This window comes from Capricornis sumatraensis, chromosome 6, assembly GCF_032405125.1.
Source record: "Capricornis sumatraensis isolate serow.1 chromosome 6, serow.2, whole genome shotgun sequence".
Classification (NCBI taxonomy): domain Eukaryota; kingdom Metazoa; phylum Chordata; class Mammalia; order Artiodactyla; family Bovidae; genus Capricornis; species Capricornis sumatraensis.
Window position 1 is genome coordinate 85,451,503 of NC_091074.1, and position 16,619 is coordinate 85,468,121.

A 16,619-nucleotide genomic window follows, 5' to 3' on the forward strand; every position below is an offset into this window, starting at 1 on the left:
CTTATTTCTGAGAGACCCTCACTTTGTAATATGACTTATGTGTATGTCTTTTGGTGATTCTCACAGCCTGTGAAAATGCATGTGGATTATTTTTACTTTATTCATATAAAGTCCCTCCACTCTTAAGACTTTCTTTTATTTACTTTCACTTCTTTTAGTTATGATTCTGTATTTCATTTCTTTTCATTCTCAGTTCAGTTCAGTCACTCAGTCATGTCCAACTCTGCGACCCCATGGACTGCAGCATGCCAGGCTTCCCTGTCCATCACCAATTCCCGGAGTTTACTCAAACTCATGTCCATTGAGTCAGTGATGCCATAGCCATCTCATCCTCTGTCGTCCCCTTCTCCTCCTGCCTTCAATCTTTCCCAGCATCAGGGTCTTTTCCAATGAGTCAGCTCTTCAAATCAGGTGGCCAAAATATTGGAGTTTCAGCTTCAGCATCAGTCCTTCCAATGAATATTCAGGACTGATTTCCTTTAGGATGGACTGGTTGGATCTCCTTGCAGTTCAAGGGACTCTCAAGAGTCTTCTCCAACACCACAGTTCAAAATCATCAATTCTTTGGCGCTCAGCTTTCTTTATAGTCCAACTCTTACATCCATATGTGGATGTGAGAGCTACTGGAAAAACCATAGCTTTGAGTAGACAGAACTTTGTTGGCAAAGTAATGTCTCTGCTTTTTAATATACTATCTAGTTTGGTCATAACTTTTCTTCCAAGGAGTAAGCGTCTTTTAATTTCATGGCTGCAGTCGCCAAATGCAGTGATTTTGGAGCCCAGAAAAATAAAGTCTGACACTGTTTCCACTGTTTCCCCATCTATTTGCCATGAAGTGATGGGACCGGATGCCATGATCTTAGTTTTCTGAATGTTGAGCTTTAGGACAACTTTTTTCTCTCCTCTTTCACTTTCATCAAGAGGCTCTTTAGTTCTTCACTTTCTGCCATAAGGGTGGTGTTATCTGCATATCTGAGGTTATTGATATTTCTCCAGGCAGTCTTGATTCCAGTTTGTGCTTCATCCAGCCCAGCATTTCTCATGATGTACTCTGCATATAAGTTAAATAAGCAGGGTGACAATATACAGCCTTGATGTACTCCTTTGCTGATTTGGAACCAGTGTTGTTCCATGTCCAGTTTTAACTGTTGCTTCTTGACCTGCATACAGATTTCTCAGGAGGCAGGTCGGGTGGTCTGGTATTCCCATCTTTTGAAGAATTTTCCACAGTTTGTTGTGATCCACACAGTCAAAGCTTTGGCTTAGTCAATAAAGCAGAAGTAGATGTTTTTCTGGATTCTCTTGCTTTTTCGATGATCTAGTAGATGTTGGCAATTTGATCTCTGGTTCCTCTTCCTTTTCATTTTCTTTTCTTTTCATTCTGGATTCTCTTTACTCTTATCACTTTGATTGTTTTCAATATAATAAAAATAGAGGATTGGACTGACACACTTCCTCAAGCAGATGTTCTTAAAGAGAAAGCTAAGTGCTAAACATCTGAGGAACTTTCTTCTTGAATAGTACAATAGATAAAGTCAACTCACAACATCTGTCAAGCTGTATTACCATTGATAATTGCCATCTGTAAATTTAACTGGTAGATTACGTGTGCATGCATTGCTTCAGTCATGTCCAACTCTTTGTGACCCCATGGACTGTAGCCTGCCAGGCTCCTCTGTCCATGGGATTCTCCAGGCAAGAATACTGGAGTGGGTGGCCATGCCCTCCTCCAGGGGATCTTTCTAACCCAGGGATCGAACCTGCATCTCTTAAGTCTCCTGCATTGGTAGGCAGATTCTTAACCACTAGTACCACCTGAGAGGCATTCCATTAGAAGCCCTGGCCTTAGCAATCTAATCACTAAGTGAATGTAGTTCTATATAAGTAGATGGTAGTACACTGAAATGAGTTTTATTATTAGTTCAATATAGATTGTTAGTGATTTTGAGTTTATGTGCTTTCTTGCTTATTCTAAAGGTTGATATTTTTTTCCCTATTAAGAAATGGCTAGCTTGGTAATGCCTTTAATAAAGCTTTATAAATATACCTAAGTTGAGTGTTTGAATATTATCATTATTCTGTTAACAATTAATAAATATCTGTATTTTTTAAAATAGATAAGTTAATGATCTTTTTTACTGCTTAGGCAGAAGTTTTTTATAAAGACTGCTCATGCAGTTTCCTTCCTTAACTCACTCTGATTTTTGCACTCCGTTCTGAATTCTTGTATTCTTTGTCCTGCTCTGTCCTTCCAGTGAACCCCTTCGTTGAAAAGTCACCAAGAAACATGGATTATTACAAATGTCTGTGTACATCATCTCATTTCCACTGATTCAAATCTGTTTCAGACCTACCTATTCCAGTTATCTCTCACTACATGACAGCACAACAAGCATCCAGTGATTTAAAATATCAGCCCGTTTATTTGTTCATAATTTCATTGCCCTCAACTTGAGCAGGGTCCAGTGTAGGTGGTTTTTCTGCTGGCCTGCCTAGAATCGTGTAGTCATGGTAGGTTTATCATGGCTGCATGGTCTTAGAGTGCCTCATTCATATGTCTGAAGTTGGTGCTGGCTGTTAGCTGGACATATGTCTTCAGGAGGCTGGCACCAGCTTTGTCACATGGTGGCAGTGTCTCAAGAGGAAGTCCCAATGCACAAATATTTTTCAAGCCTCAGCTTGTATCATGTTTGTTGATATTCCATTGATCAAAACTAGTCACATGGCCAAGCCCTAAGTCAGTAGAGGAGGAAATTATACAAGGTCATGGGTACAGGGAGATATACTTTATTGGGGGCCCTTGCTATAACAGTATACCATGCCCAGCCTCTGGTACATTCTCTCAGGCTCCTGTCCTGCTGGTCTCTCTCTTCATTCTATTGGGTTGACTGAAAGGTTTGTTCAGGTTTTTGTAAGATATTATGGAAAAATCTAAATGACCTTTTGGGCCAACCCAATACAAACACAGCTGGACAGTCCTTCTAAAATGCCAGTTATTCTGTCATTCTGGAGCTCAGTGGTTCTGAATTAGTGATAATTTTGTTCTCCAGGAAACATTTGGCAATATTTGGAGATATTTTTGGTTGTCACAATTCAAAAAGTGGGAGATCCTGCTAGTATCTAGTAGGTAAGGGCCAGGGATGCTGCTAAACATCCTAGGATGTACAGGCTCAGCCACCCATAACAAAAAAATCATCTGGTCAAAAATACCAGTAGTCCTGAGGTTGAGAAAGCCTGCACCCTAACTCATCAACCCCTAGAGGGGGTTCTCCCAATAAAAAGAGAATCCAAGGTAATCTCTTCATCTGGGCATCCCAAATCCTCTACAGTCTGGCCCCTTACATATCCAAACATCTTTCCCTTTAATCTCCATTAGGGCTCCTACTGTCCCCTAGATATGCCACACTTGATCATATGATTAACTTAATAGCTTCTCATTGTCATGACAAAATGAAAATGTCAAACATCTTTTAGTCTTTTTTCTGTTCTGCCAGATCAAACCATATCTCAGCCTCAGGGGAAGGGTTGGATCCTGCTTTTCCTACCAGAGTTTCTACAATTTCATTGTGACCTGTCACTTATAAGGACACTGCTGAGCATGTATTATGTCAGCTCAGGCCACAGAAATGCTTTTTCCTTTTCTTTTTAGTCTTTTTCACAGTTTTATTTTTCATATTAAAACTGATTCATCTGGAATTTGTGTCAGGTGCGAATTGTAGGTTCAACTTTATTGTTTTCTGACTTTCTACCTAGTTTATTTCTACACTGTTTATTTAACAGTCTCTTACTCATGGATTTAAATACCACCTTTAGCATATACTACATTCCTGTACATATTGGAGTTTATTTCTAGGCTTTCTAGTCTGTTTGTTGAGAAATCATTCACATCTTGAGCTTATAAAAAGATTACTAAAGAAGCCCTATTGAGTTGCCTTTTGTATTTTCAAGTATTTAAAGTACCTCACAAGGTACTTAGGAATGCTTTTGAGTATTTCTAGCAATATACTCAGGGGAAGGCAAAGGTTATATAATCTGTCTCTAATTTTTTTTGTGTGTGTGTGAAGAATTAGGGGAAAGAGAGGAGAAGAAAGAAATAGGAGGCATTTCTTTTCAGTTTTAGTGTCCAGAAACAGCTAGTGAGGAATTGGAGATAACAGAGCAGCCTTTGAGAGCCAGTGAATTGGTAGGTAAGGAGAGCTTGCTTGTAGCTATCAGCACGACTTTTTAGAAAGATCAGCTTGCTTTGTGGCTGCTCAAGGATTTTAAAAATCAGAGATAATCTTGTTAGAGCATGTTTCTCAAAAGAGTGAAAGATACTATTGTGATGAAATACATTTCTAAAATACAAATACATTTGGAAAAGAATCCTGCCATATCCCTTCTAAGATAAAGAATGCCTGGATATTTCCTAAATGTATTTGACTATGGAAGCTTTTAGGTTTGGGTTTTTTTTTTTCAATCTCTGTGGGCTATCCACAGAATTAGTGCTCTTGGGAACATACTTTGGGAAATCTTGTGATAGATAATGACAAGCATAGTGAGTCATGAGAAATTATCCTTTGCCACTACATCCTAAATAGACCCAACTTCCTATAACAGGGAATGAGCACTACCCCTTAACCTCTTTTTCATCCAGTAAATGGGAGAGGCTTTTGTTGGAAGCCTGTTGTAATCCACCCGCAAGGACTCCTTGCAGGTACAAGACCCTTCCTCAGAGCTTGACTTAACTCTGAAGTTACTCTGCCCCAGAAAGATCTGATAAGCCTATTAAGATGGAACTAGATATCCAAGTAATTGCATACCACTGAGGGACCAATTAGTAGGTTTAGGAACTCTCCTAAACAAACACAGCCCTGCAAGAACTTCTGAGTTTTCACATGAGTATCTACTCAAGGCTTCCTATTCCTAAGGAAGTCATAAGGAAAATTTGAAAAGTTTACAAAGAAGGCTGTGCCAGCAAGTTTACATCACAGTGAGTTACTCAGATTTACTCAAAGTGTAAAGAGTAAGTGTGTACTCATATCCCACTTGGGTCTTAATTTGCATTTCCCTGATGGCTACTGATGTACACTTTTCATATGCTTAGCCTATTCTTGTATCTTCTTGAAGGGATTGTCTGTTCTAATTATGTGCCTATTTTTTATTGAGCTGCCATCCTAATAAGTTGTAAGCATTCCTCATATATTCTAGAAACAGGTCTTCTGTCATCTATATACTTTGAAAATTTTCTCCCATTGTATGCTTTGCCTTTTCCTTTTCTTAATGGTGTCTTTTGAAGAGCTCATGGTTTTAGTTTTGATGAAATCCAACTTAATGTTTTATTTTATGGTTTATATTTTTGTGACCCACCTAGGAGGTCTCTGTCTACCCAGAGTTGCAAAGATATTCCTTCTGTTTTTTTTTTTCTAGAAATAAAGATTTGTCATTTGCTACGACACCACCCTTATGGCAGAAAGTGAAGAAGAACTAAAGAGGCTGTTAATGAAAGTGAAAGAGGAGAGTGAAATAGTTGACTTAAAGCTCAACATTCAGAAAACTAAGATCATGGCATCCGGTCCCATCACTTCATGGCAAATAGATGGGGAAACAGTGTCAGACTTTATTTTTCTGGGCTCCAAAATCACTGCATTTGGTGACTGCTGCCATGAAGTTAAAAGACGCTTACTCCTTGGAAGAAAAGTTATGACCAACCTAGATAGTATATTAAAAAGCAGAGACATTACTTTGCCAACAAAGGTCCATCTAGTCCAGGCTATGGTTTTTCCAGTAGTCATGTATGGATGTGAGAGTTGGACTATAAAGAAAGCTGAGCGCCAAAGAATTGATGATTTTGAACTGTGGTGTTGGAGAAGGCTCTTGAGAGTCCCTTGGACTGCAAGGAGATCCAACCAGTCCATCCTAAAGGAGATCAGTCCTGGGTGTTCATTGGAAGGACTGATGTTGAAGCTGAAACTCCAAAACTTTGGCCAGCTGATGCGAAGAGCTGACTCATTTGAAAAGACGGTGATGCTGGGAAAGATTGAAGGCAGGGGGAGAAGGGGACGACAGAGGATAAGATGGTTGGATGGCATCACCGGCTCAATGGACATGAATTTGGGTAAACTTTGGGAGTTGGTGATGGACAAGGAAGCCTGGCATGCTGTGGTTCATGGGGTTGCAAAGAGTTGGACAGAACTGAGCAACTGAACTGAACTGAACTGAATCTGCCCCTCATTCCTGATAGTCTATTAGTGAATGAATAGACATGATTCTGTTTTTGTATAACTGTTCTTATTCATTTCTGGGCCTAACCTAGATGTTAACATAAAAACCTCGTTACTGCCCCAAGAGAGTGCAGACAGATTTCTGCTGAGTGTTTTCATGAGCACAAGACTGGTGCTTCTAGGAAAACAAATTTGCTAATGTGAGAAATGCAATGAAAGGACAGGTTTTATACTGCTGTAACACTTCTCTCACATTATTTAATGGCCACTGGAAGTTGCCATCACTTTTAGAACAAAACATTCTTTTTTCTCATCATTGAGTAAATCCTGATAAAATTAGCCAGGCTCTGCTCAAGAGTTATCAAGGCTCCAAGAGTTGTAGTAAAACAATGAGGCACTGATGTTCCTGAGTGCCTGACATACATTTATCTACTCAGTCACCACTCTGTAAATTAAACTACTGAAGTACTGGCTTGGGTGCAATAAGCAATACAGTGTACTTGTTTTGAATGAACAGTTGAATTAACAGGATGTTTTAGGACATAGGAGTAAAATATTGGGTTGGCCAGAAAGTTCGTTTGGATTTTTCCATTGCATCTTACAGAAAAACCTGAATGAACTTTCTGTCCAAGCCAATATAAATGCAAGATAACATGGAGGCCTGAAACACTTTGAGAGAGTTCCTGGAAAGCCAACAAAAATGGGGATGTTGCCATAGTTTCCAGGAAACACACACTGCCTAAAATCTCAGTGTCAGAAGGAAACTGAAAATGCGGAATAATAAGCTCTTAAGTCAGGGGTTATTCTCTCCTCTGTGCTTTAATTAGTGTGATCTTGGCCTTTGGACACAAGCCACAGTGAAAAAAAAAGTATCTTCAATTCTGCCTGTTGGCAATGTTCTATCCTTATGAAGCTCTCTTTGGAGCTTCTGCTGTGTAATGAGAGACACAACCTCCATCTAAAATGAAGATGATCTCCTAATTAGGGAATTGACCTGACCTTCAAAGCTCAGCACTGTCCGTAACCCAGGAAACTGTGGTTCTAGCCGAATCACCCTTTTGTTAGTTCTCCATCACCCAAGGAAGCTACTTTATCCCAGAGACAAGATCAGTAGTAAAAATCTAACAGTGGTTTATTGTTAGCCCCAGCATACCCCATAGTCACTTTTTTCTTCATTATATGTTACTAAGATAGTTATAAGTGAAATTCAAGAATGTATAACAAGTTCATCAAAGGGATCATAACTGCAATCTTTATCCAGATATTCACACATGAAAGACAAAAAGAAATGCAGAGAGAGAATTTCCATCTGTAATAGGGCTTAAACATAAATAACAAGTTGGGCCTAAATTAAAATGAGGCTTCAGAGCTATAACTGTGCACATGCATGCTCAGTCACTTCAGTCATGTCCAACTCTTTGTGACCCTATGGACTAAAGCCCACCAGGCTCCTCTGTCCATGGGATTCTCCAAGCAAGAATACTGGAGCAAGTTGCCATGCTGTCCTCCAGGGGATCTTCCCGACCCAGGAATTGAACCCACATCTTCTGCATCTTCTGCATTGCAGATGGATTCTTTACCCACAGAACCACAGTAAATTTATTATATCTTTCTTTCTATTTACTTTGATTTTTCTCATATAAGAGTTTGCAGGACTCAGAAGTTTACTCCATCTACCACCTGCTGCATAAATGATGGAGACCATGGATCGAAGTATAACTAGAAAGAAGGGCTTCCCTGGTGGCTCAGAGAGTAAAGAATCTGCCTGCAGTGCAGGAGACTGGGGTTCAATCCCTGGTTCAGAAAGATCCCCTGGAGAAGGGAATGGCTACCCACTCCAGTATTCTTGCCTGGAGAACTCCATGGACAGAGGAGCCTGGCGGGCTACAGTCCATGAAGTCTCAAAGGGTTGGACACCACTGAGTGACTAACACTAGCATGAGCACTGTAAACAGCAGGGGCAGCGTACCAATTTTGTAAACCCAACAGGGTATTGTGAGCATACTAATGTGCAAGCACAGTGCTACACATGTGCAGTAAACACATCTATGGTAAATGAGTGAGAAATACCTGAGTAGTTTGCTTTCATGCTCTCCAATATGGCTCAATTTTTTTCCCCATTCAGATCCATTCCTGGACCCTATATCTAATTAAACACACAGTTCCACAGGAAGAAACTAAGTACAGTCATTTTCTTTCTTCTGGAATATCAGTGGGTCACAACTTAAATGCCACCTTAGAGCAGGTGAGCTCTGTAAGAGTTTTGTCTGTGACTCTTGAATTGATAAATGATTATCTCACATATTATCTTTAATTAGAGATTTTCAAATTTAAGAGCTTTATGTTTTTATCAGTTTGACATATCTAAAAGCATGTATACTTTATATATCCTCATATATTCTACCTTAAAATATACTCAATATATAAAGAAAACCCAAGAGAATTAACTGAAAAACTTTTCATAAATGATATACTTGGACAAATGCCTATAAAATATTTTAAAGACCAAGCATTAATACCCTAACATTAAAAAAATTTTTATTGAAGTACAGTTGATTTACAATGTGTTAATCTCTAGTGTATAGCAAAGTGACTCATTCTTTTTCATATTCTTTTCCATAAATAGTTTATCACAGGATATTGAATCTAGTTCCCTGTGCTATTCAGTAGCACCTTATTGTTTGTCCACTCTATTATATATACTAGTTTGCCTAACATTTTTTGAAAAATACAAATCTATGAAATAGATGTAAGTTTGAATAGTTAAAGGGGCCAAAAAATCCATACATATACACACACAAAATAAAAACAAATCAAGAAATACAAAGGGCCAGTAACAGTATTAAAAAATTAATGTCAAGAGTCATCAGCAAAACAAATTAAAATAAGACACTCTTGACATAATGTTGGCTAAATATTTGAGAGCACTGAAGTTCAAAGGTGTGGCAAACTCAGTACTTTCATACATCACTATTAGAATAAAATGTGTAGCCTTTCTGAGGGCAACATAGTAATATTCACTTGAAATCCTTTAAGCTGTTCATTTTGTAACTTTTGAACTGGAAAATTTGTTTCTAGGGCTTTATACCAATTAAATAATAAAATTTAAACATGCAAGGGTATTTTTTACTGCTGTATTTTTCATGAGTGAATCAGAAGCAATCTGTATGTTCTCTATGTTCAACAATAGGATAATATTGAAATAAATAATATCAAATTTCTATAATGAAATACTGCTGCTAAGTCGCTTCAGTCGTGTCCAACTCTGTGCGACCCCATAGATGGCAGCCTAAGAGGCTCTGCCGTCCCTGGGATTCTCCAGGTAAGAACACTGGAGTGGGTTGCCATTTCCTTCTCCAATGCATGAAAATGAAAAGTGAAAGTGAAGTAGCTCAGTCGTGTCCGACTCTTAGCGACCCCACAGACTGCAGCCCACCAGGCTCCTCTGTCCAATAGCAAGCATCAAAATAATGTTTTTTGAAAAAATAATGAAAAAGAACATGGTACAAGTTCAGATGGAAAGAGAGAGATACAAAACTGTATTTACAGCATGACACATACTTAGGTATATTGTAATAATTCCATATCTTAATTTCATTACAATAACCTAAAAATGTTTTATTTGATTATGAAAATCCTAAATCAGTGGTCGACACACTTTCTTAAAAGGCCATATTGTAAATAGTTTAGGCTTTGTGAGAATTAATTTGTACTTGATCACAGGCTAAGAGGAAAAATAGCAAAGGTATAATAGAGGTTTTTATACTTTTATACAACCATTTAAATTATAACCATTTAAAGTTGTAAAAACCATTTTTAGCTTGTAGGCCATGTAAAATAACAGGCAGCTGACTACAATTTTCCATTCCTATCCCCACATTAGTAACTAACTTGGTAAGCTCTCAAGTTGCTTTCTGGTTTAAAATGTCCTATTCAGTAGGTGGGAATATTAATACCTGCCCGATGCACTTCATAGGACTGTGCCAAGAATCTGATGTGTAGGGAAGCTTTTGGCAAATGTAAACTCTAATACACTCACACACACTTTTATATGTGTGTATATATATTTCACAGTGTAGAAGAATCTCTCTTCTGGAGTTTCTTTTCCTTTTTTCTGCCTACCTAAATCCTACCAGTCCTTCAAGGTTAAACCCTTTCCCAAAAAGCCACCTCCACTCCTAAAGCTCTAACAATCTCTTTTTTTCTTCAAAGGATGTGCATGCCATTTAGATTTCTGTATGTGTGTGTGATTTTTTTTTTCTCAGATTAGATGACAAGTACCTTGAGGGAAGGACTTGTCTTGGATATTGTTTTCTATCCCTCACTACAAATAGCTCATCGTAATTATTTTGAGTTTATTATATATTTAAAACATATCAGTTAAATGAAATGACAGGAATTGTACTATTGCATCTGTTTCAGCATACTCAGCTTTGTGATTCCACAAAGAAGACAACAACAATGCAGTCTTTTATTTGAATTTTAAAAATTTAACAACAAATAGGTATAAGAACATCATTTAACTTTCCAGGAGAGCAAAATTGCCTCCAGTAACTCACAGCTACCACCATGCCCTCCTACTTCACTGAAAACTAAAAAGTAGTAATGGTGATAATACCTGGAATCCAGGGAGTCCATGGACTTCTTTTAATTATAGGGAGTTGATTGTCTATATTTAGCTATTCTAAACTAGTATCATTTACAGATATAAAATCTCCATTTTCACAAGATGAAATCACTGAAGCACTGTTAAAAAGAAGCTGCAAAACTTCAAACAGTAATTAATAATGTGCATGAGACGCTTCACACTGCACACATTCCAAATGGACACCTCTTCTATGTTTCTATTTCATTACTAGACATTATTAGACAGGCTTCTGCTTCATTGACTGTGCTAAAGCCTTTGATTGTGTGGATCACACCAAACTGTGGAAAATTCTTAAAGAGATGGGAATACCAGACCACCTTACCTGCCTCCTGTGAAACTTGTATGTGGACAAGAAGCAACAGTTAGAACCAGACATGGAACAATGGACTGGTACAAACTTGGGAAAGGAGTATGTCATGCCTGTATATTGTCACCCTGCTTACTTAATTTATATGCAGAGTACATCATGTGAAATGCTGGGCTGGATGAAGCATAAGTTGGAATCAAGATTTGAGAAGAAATACTAATAACCTCAGATATGCAGATGACACCACACTTACGGCAGAAAGTGAAGAGGAACTAAAGAGCTTCTTGATGAAAGTGAAAGAGGAGAGTGGAACAGCTGGCTTAAAACTCAGCATTCTTGCTTTTATTTCCAATATTCTGGGAGGTGGATCATAGAGGATCCTGCTGTGATTTATGTCAGAGAGTGTTCTGCCTATGTTCTCCTCTAGGAGTTTTATAGTTTCTGGTCTTACATTTAGATCTTTAATCCATTTTGAGTTTATTTTTGTGTGTGGTGTTAGAAAGTGATCTAGTTTCATTCTTTTACAAGTGGTTGACCAGTTTTCCCAGCACCACTTGTTAAAGAGATTGTCTTTAATCCATTGTATATTCTTGCCTCCTTTGTCAAAGATAAGGTGTCCATAGGTGTGTGGATTTATCTCTGGGCTTTCTATTTTGTTCCATTGATCTATATTTCTGTCTTTGTGCCAGTACCATACTGTCTTGATGACTGTGGCTTTGTAGTAGAGCCTGAAGTCAGGCAGGTTGATTCCTTCAATTCCATTCTTCTTTCTCAAGATTGCTTTGGCTATTCGAGGTTTTTTGTATTTCCATACAAATTGTGAAATTATTTGTTCTAGCTCTGTGAAAAATACTGCTGGTAGCTTGATAGGGGTTGCATTGAATCTATAGATTGCTTTGGGTAGTATACTCATTTTCACTATATTGATTCTTCCGATCCATGAACATGGTATATTTCTCCATCTATTAGTGTCCTCTTTGATTTCTTTCATCAGTGTTTTATAGTTTTCTATATATAAGTCTTTTGTTTCTTTAGGTAGATATATTCCCAAGTATTTTATTCTTTTCATTGCAATGGTGAGGATCTAATTAAAATTAAAACCTTCTGCCCAACAAAGGAAACTATAAGCAAGGTGAAAAGACAGCCTTAGGAATGGGAGAAAATAATAGCAAATGAAGCAACTGACAAACAACTAATCTCAAAAATATACAAGCAACTCATGCAGCTCAATTCCAGAAAAATAAATGACCCAATCAAATAATGGGCCAAAGAATTAAATAGACATTTCTCCAAAGAAGACATACAGATGGCTAACAAACACATGAAAAGATGCTCAGCATCACTCATTATCAGAGAAATGCAAATCAAAACCACAATGAGGTACCATTTCACACCAGTCAGAATGGCTGTGATCCAAAAGTCTACAAGCAATAAATGCTGGAGAGGGTGTAGAGAAAAGGGAACCCTCTTACACTGTTGGTGGGAATGCATACTAGTACAGCCACTATGGAGAACAGTGTGGAGATTCCTTTAAAAACTGTAAATAGAACTGCCTTATGACCCAGCAATCCCACTGCTGGGCATACATACCAAGGAAACCAGAATTGAAAGACACGTATACCCCAATGTTCATTGAAGCACTGTTTATAATAGCCAGGACATGGAAGCAACCTAGATGTCCATCAGCAGATGAATGGATAAGAAAGCTGTGGTTCATATACACAATGGAGTATTACTCAGCCATTAAAAATAATACATTTGAATCAGTTCTAATGAGGTGGGTGAAACTGGAGCCAATTATACAGAGTGAAGTAAGCCAGAAAGAAAAACACCAATACAGTATATTAACACATATATATGGAATGTAGAAAGATGGTAATGATAACCCTGTATGCAAGACAGCAAAAGAGACACAAATGTTTAGAACAGACTTTTGGACTCTATGGGAGAGGGAGAGGGTGGGATGATTTGGGAGAATGGCATTGAAACATGTATACTATCATGTAAGAAACGAATCACTAGTCTAGGTTCGATACAGGATACAGGATTCTTGGGGCTGGTGCACTGGGATGACCTGGAGGGATGATATGGGGAGGGAGGTGGGAGGGGGCTTCAGGGTTGGGAACTCATGTACACCTGTGGTGGATTCATGTCAATGTATGGCAAAACCAATACAGTATTGTAAAGTAAAAAAATAAAAAAAATTAAAAAACCCTCAGCATTCAAAAAACTAAGATCTTGGCATCTGGTCCCATCACTTCATGGCAAATAGATGAGGAAACAATGGAAACAGTGACAGACTTTTCATGGGCTCCAAAATCACTGTAGATGGTGACTGCAGCCATGAAATTAAAAGATGCTTGCTCCTTGGAAGAAAAGTTATGACCAACCTAAACAGCATATTAAAAAGACATTTGCCAGCAAAGGTCTGTCTAATCAAAGCTATGGTTTTTCCAGTAGTCATGTATGGATGTGAGAGTTGGACTATAAAGAAAGCTGAGCATGGAAGAGTTGATGCTTTTGAACTCTGGTGTTGGAGAATGTTGAGAGTTCCTTGGACTTCAAGGAGATCCAACCAGTCCATTCTAAAGGAGATCAACCCTGGGTGTTCATTGGAAGGAATGATGCTAAAGCTGAAACTCCAGTACTTTGGCCACCTCATGCAAAGAGTTGACTCATTGGAAAAGCCCCTGATGCTGGGAGGGATTGGGGGCAGGAGGAGAAGGGGACGACAGAGGATGAGATGGCTGGATGGCATCACTGACTCAATGGACATGAGTTTGAGTGAACTCCGGGAGTTGGTGATAGACAGGGAGGCCTGGCATACTGTGATTCATGGGGTCACAAAGAGTCGGATATGGCTGAGTGACTGAACTGACTGATGAAGAACATCTGAGATGGGAAAAAATATTTATGAGGCAGGGTAGCCAAGTTTTGAGAGACATATCACCAAGCCCTCCATTTCTGAGGAGATGGTTTTAGTGTGATGACTAAGATTTTATCTAAGCCCCCAACTTTCAAATTTTGAAAATCTAGTACCTGATGTTTTGGGAGTCACCTCCAGCTAGGGGATACTGTTCTCAAGCTAGCTCTCTTGAGTAAATTACTGCTTTTCAATCCAACAATGTCTTTCCATTTCTCTAACAATGCATTTCATAATCTTTTTCCCCACTCTGTTTGCAAAATTCAACTGATTTTCTCTGTGCTATTGGTATTGATGCAATTCCATACACAATATTTCAAATATTTAAGTAGCAATACTTTTCCACTCCTAACAATGGTATGCCATAGTTTGGGTTGCCCCATAAGTAGATCCTGGGACAAGAATTTAAAGGTTAGGAGGTTCAGGAAACACCAGTAGCTTATTGGTATGTCTCTCTAAAACACCAGTTGCTTATTGGTATTTTTCTCAAAGACATTCAGTTTGTTAGAGACCCGCTTTACTTGCAGAATATTTTCCAGGGCCATCTATGGATTATAGTAGATCACTTGTGAACCTACTGCAGTCTAGAATCTAAGTGCCAAGAGATTCCATATAACCTGATTCAGTCACTGGCCTCAATGAAGAAGGTTAGAGTATTAACCTTTTCTGAGTCATGAAATCTAAATACCTAAGTGGGTACATCCATATAGGATTTTAAATAATGGTACTGTTTAGTACAGTCATGCCAAGTAATTCTTCTGTGACTTGCATATTTGGGTATCTCCAGAATTTGTGAAGACAGATGTTTCTGACCAGTCAATCTGTCTTTCTACTTCTACTTCCACAGAAGCAGCTCTGGTGATAACTACTTACAGCAAATTCACAAAGTATGTTTCATGGAACCAACACTGAATAGATACCATAGGAAAAACAGGGTTCTGTATTTTCCAAATATAGTAGCAATAGTATCTCCTGTCTACAGGTTCTTATGGAACTTTGCCACTTTCTCAGAAAGACGTGGAATTGTTCTTGTGGTCTTGTAACTCATCTGTAATTAGCAGAAAACAGTGAAAGTAATGCTGCATAATTTCTAAGGTTATATTCAAGGTTATATCACTGTGGCTTTCACCTTGTGAGTTGAAATACTTTTTTGGAACTCTGAGCTTCCATGGAACAGTCCTACTGCCCTGAGGGAGCCATGCTGTTGGGAAGCCCAGTGGAGACTGAATTGAGAGACCACAAAGAGAAACCCTGATGAGAGATGAAGAGAGAGTCCCATCTGCTCCTACCAGCTGTTCTAGCACCAGTCACCACCTGTCTGGACTACATGAAAGTAGAAACTATGAAAAATAAGGAAATGATTATTGTTTTGAGACTAAGTTTGGGGGCATTTGTTTCACAAAAAAGTTTCTATAACAAAAATTGGGCAAAATTGGGTTAAACAAAATGCTATAGATTTTTGTTTCCCCTTGAAGGATTTCTCAGAGCCTTCCTATGCTAATGAGGATGTACATTTCGAAGACTGCACTTAGTATGCAGTATTTTCCAATTCTTTTCCCCAAGAAACCATTTTTATAACTACCCTCAAGGGATAACTTTGGAAAATGCTGGGCTAAAATGATGCTCTCTTCTCATGGGTCTGTTTCTTTCTTCCCCAGTGATCTGAACTACAAAAAATAAAGATTGTATTGTATTATGATAATAAACTGAAGAACAAATAGTTAATGGTCAGCCCAGAAAGAGTCACCACTTGGTAACTCCTGTGTGTGACGTAAACTCGTTCCAGCAGTATCAGAGAGCAAACAGCATAAACTCTGAATGTCACTCATTATTTGCTGTGCCAATAATAGCTCCAGGATGTGTTGTTTGTTCTTCCAATGGATTTGACAAACATTTCGATGCACTAAATTTCCAAAACCCTCTGGCCCTTCTATCTTACTTTTAACTGAAAAGCTCTTAAAAGTAGACTAAAAAGAAAGATTCAGAGATTTTGGTCCCTAATCTCTCTGAGAGGAATGAAGGAATTATGCAGAAAAAGATCCAAACTCCACTCCAGGGTAGTATTAATTTCCTTCCTGGTTTTAAAATAGAGTGCTTCTCCTGTACAGGAAATTCTAAAAGGTCAGGAATGAGGATTAAATTATTAGTGATTGGGAAATTTGTACTGATTTTGTGAGTATTAAAAAGTTGGAGAGGCAATATTGAAAAAGTTAGAAATATTTCATTTTTCTAATTGAATATGTGAAATTGGAATTGAGGTGAAGGGATCAGACTTCAGTAAATATATAACAAGGGAGTGTCACCTATGATTTGCTACAAGACTAGGAGTGAGGAGAAATTCTTCTGATCCCCAGTTAGGTCACTGTATGACTACAGCAAATAATCTAATCTATGTCTTGGTTTCTCCATGAATAAATCACCACTCAGTTTTCTAGTTCCTTTACCTAAGGAACTCTAAATAAGAGTCAGTGTCAGAGCTGAGACTAAGCTGAAGCCAATGAGGCACTCCCCTTGGGCACACAATTTAAGAGAATACCC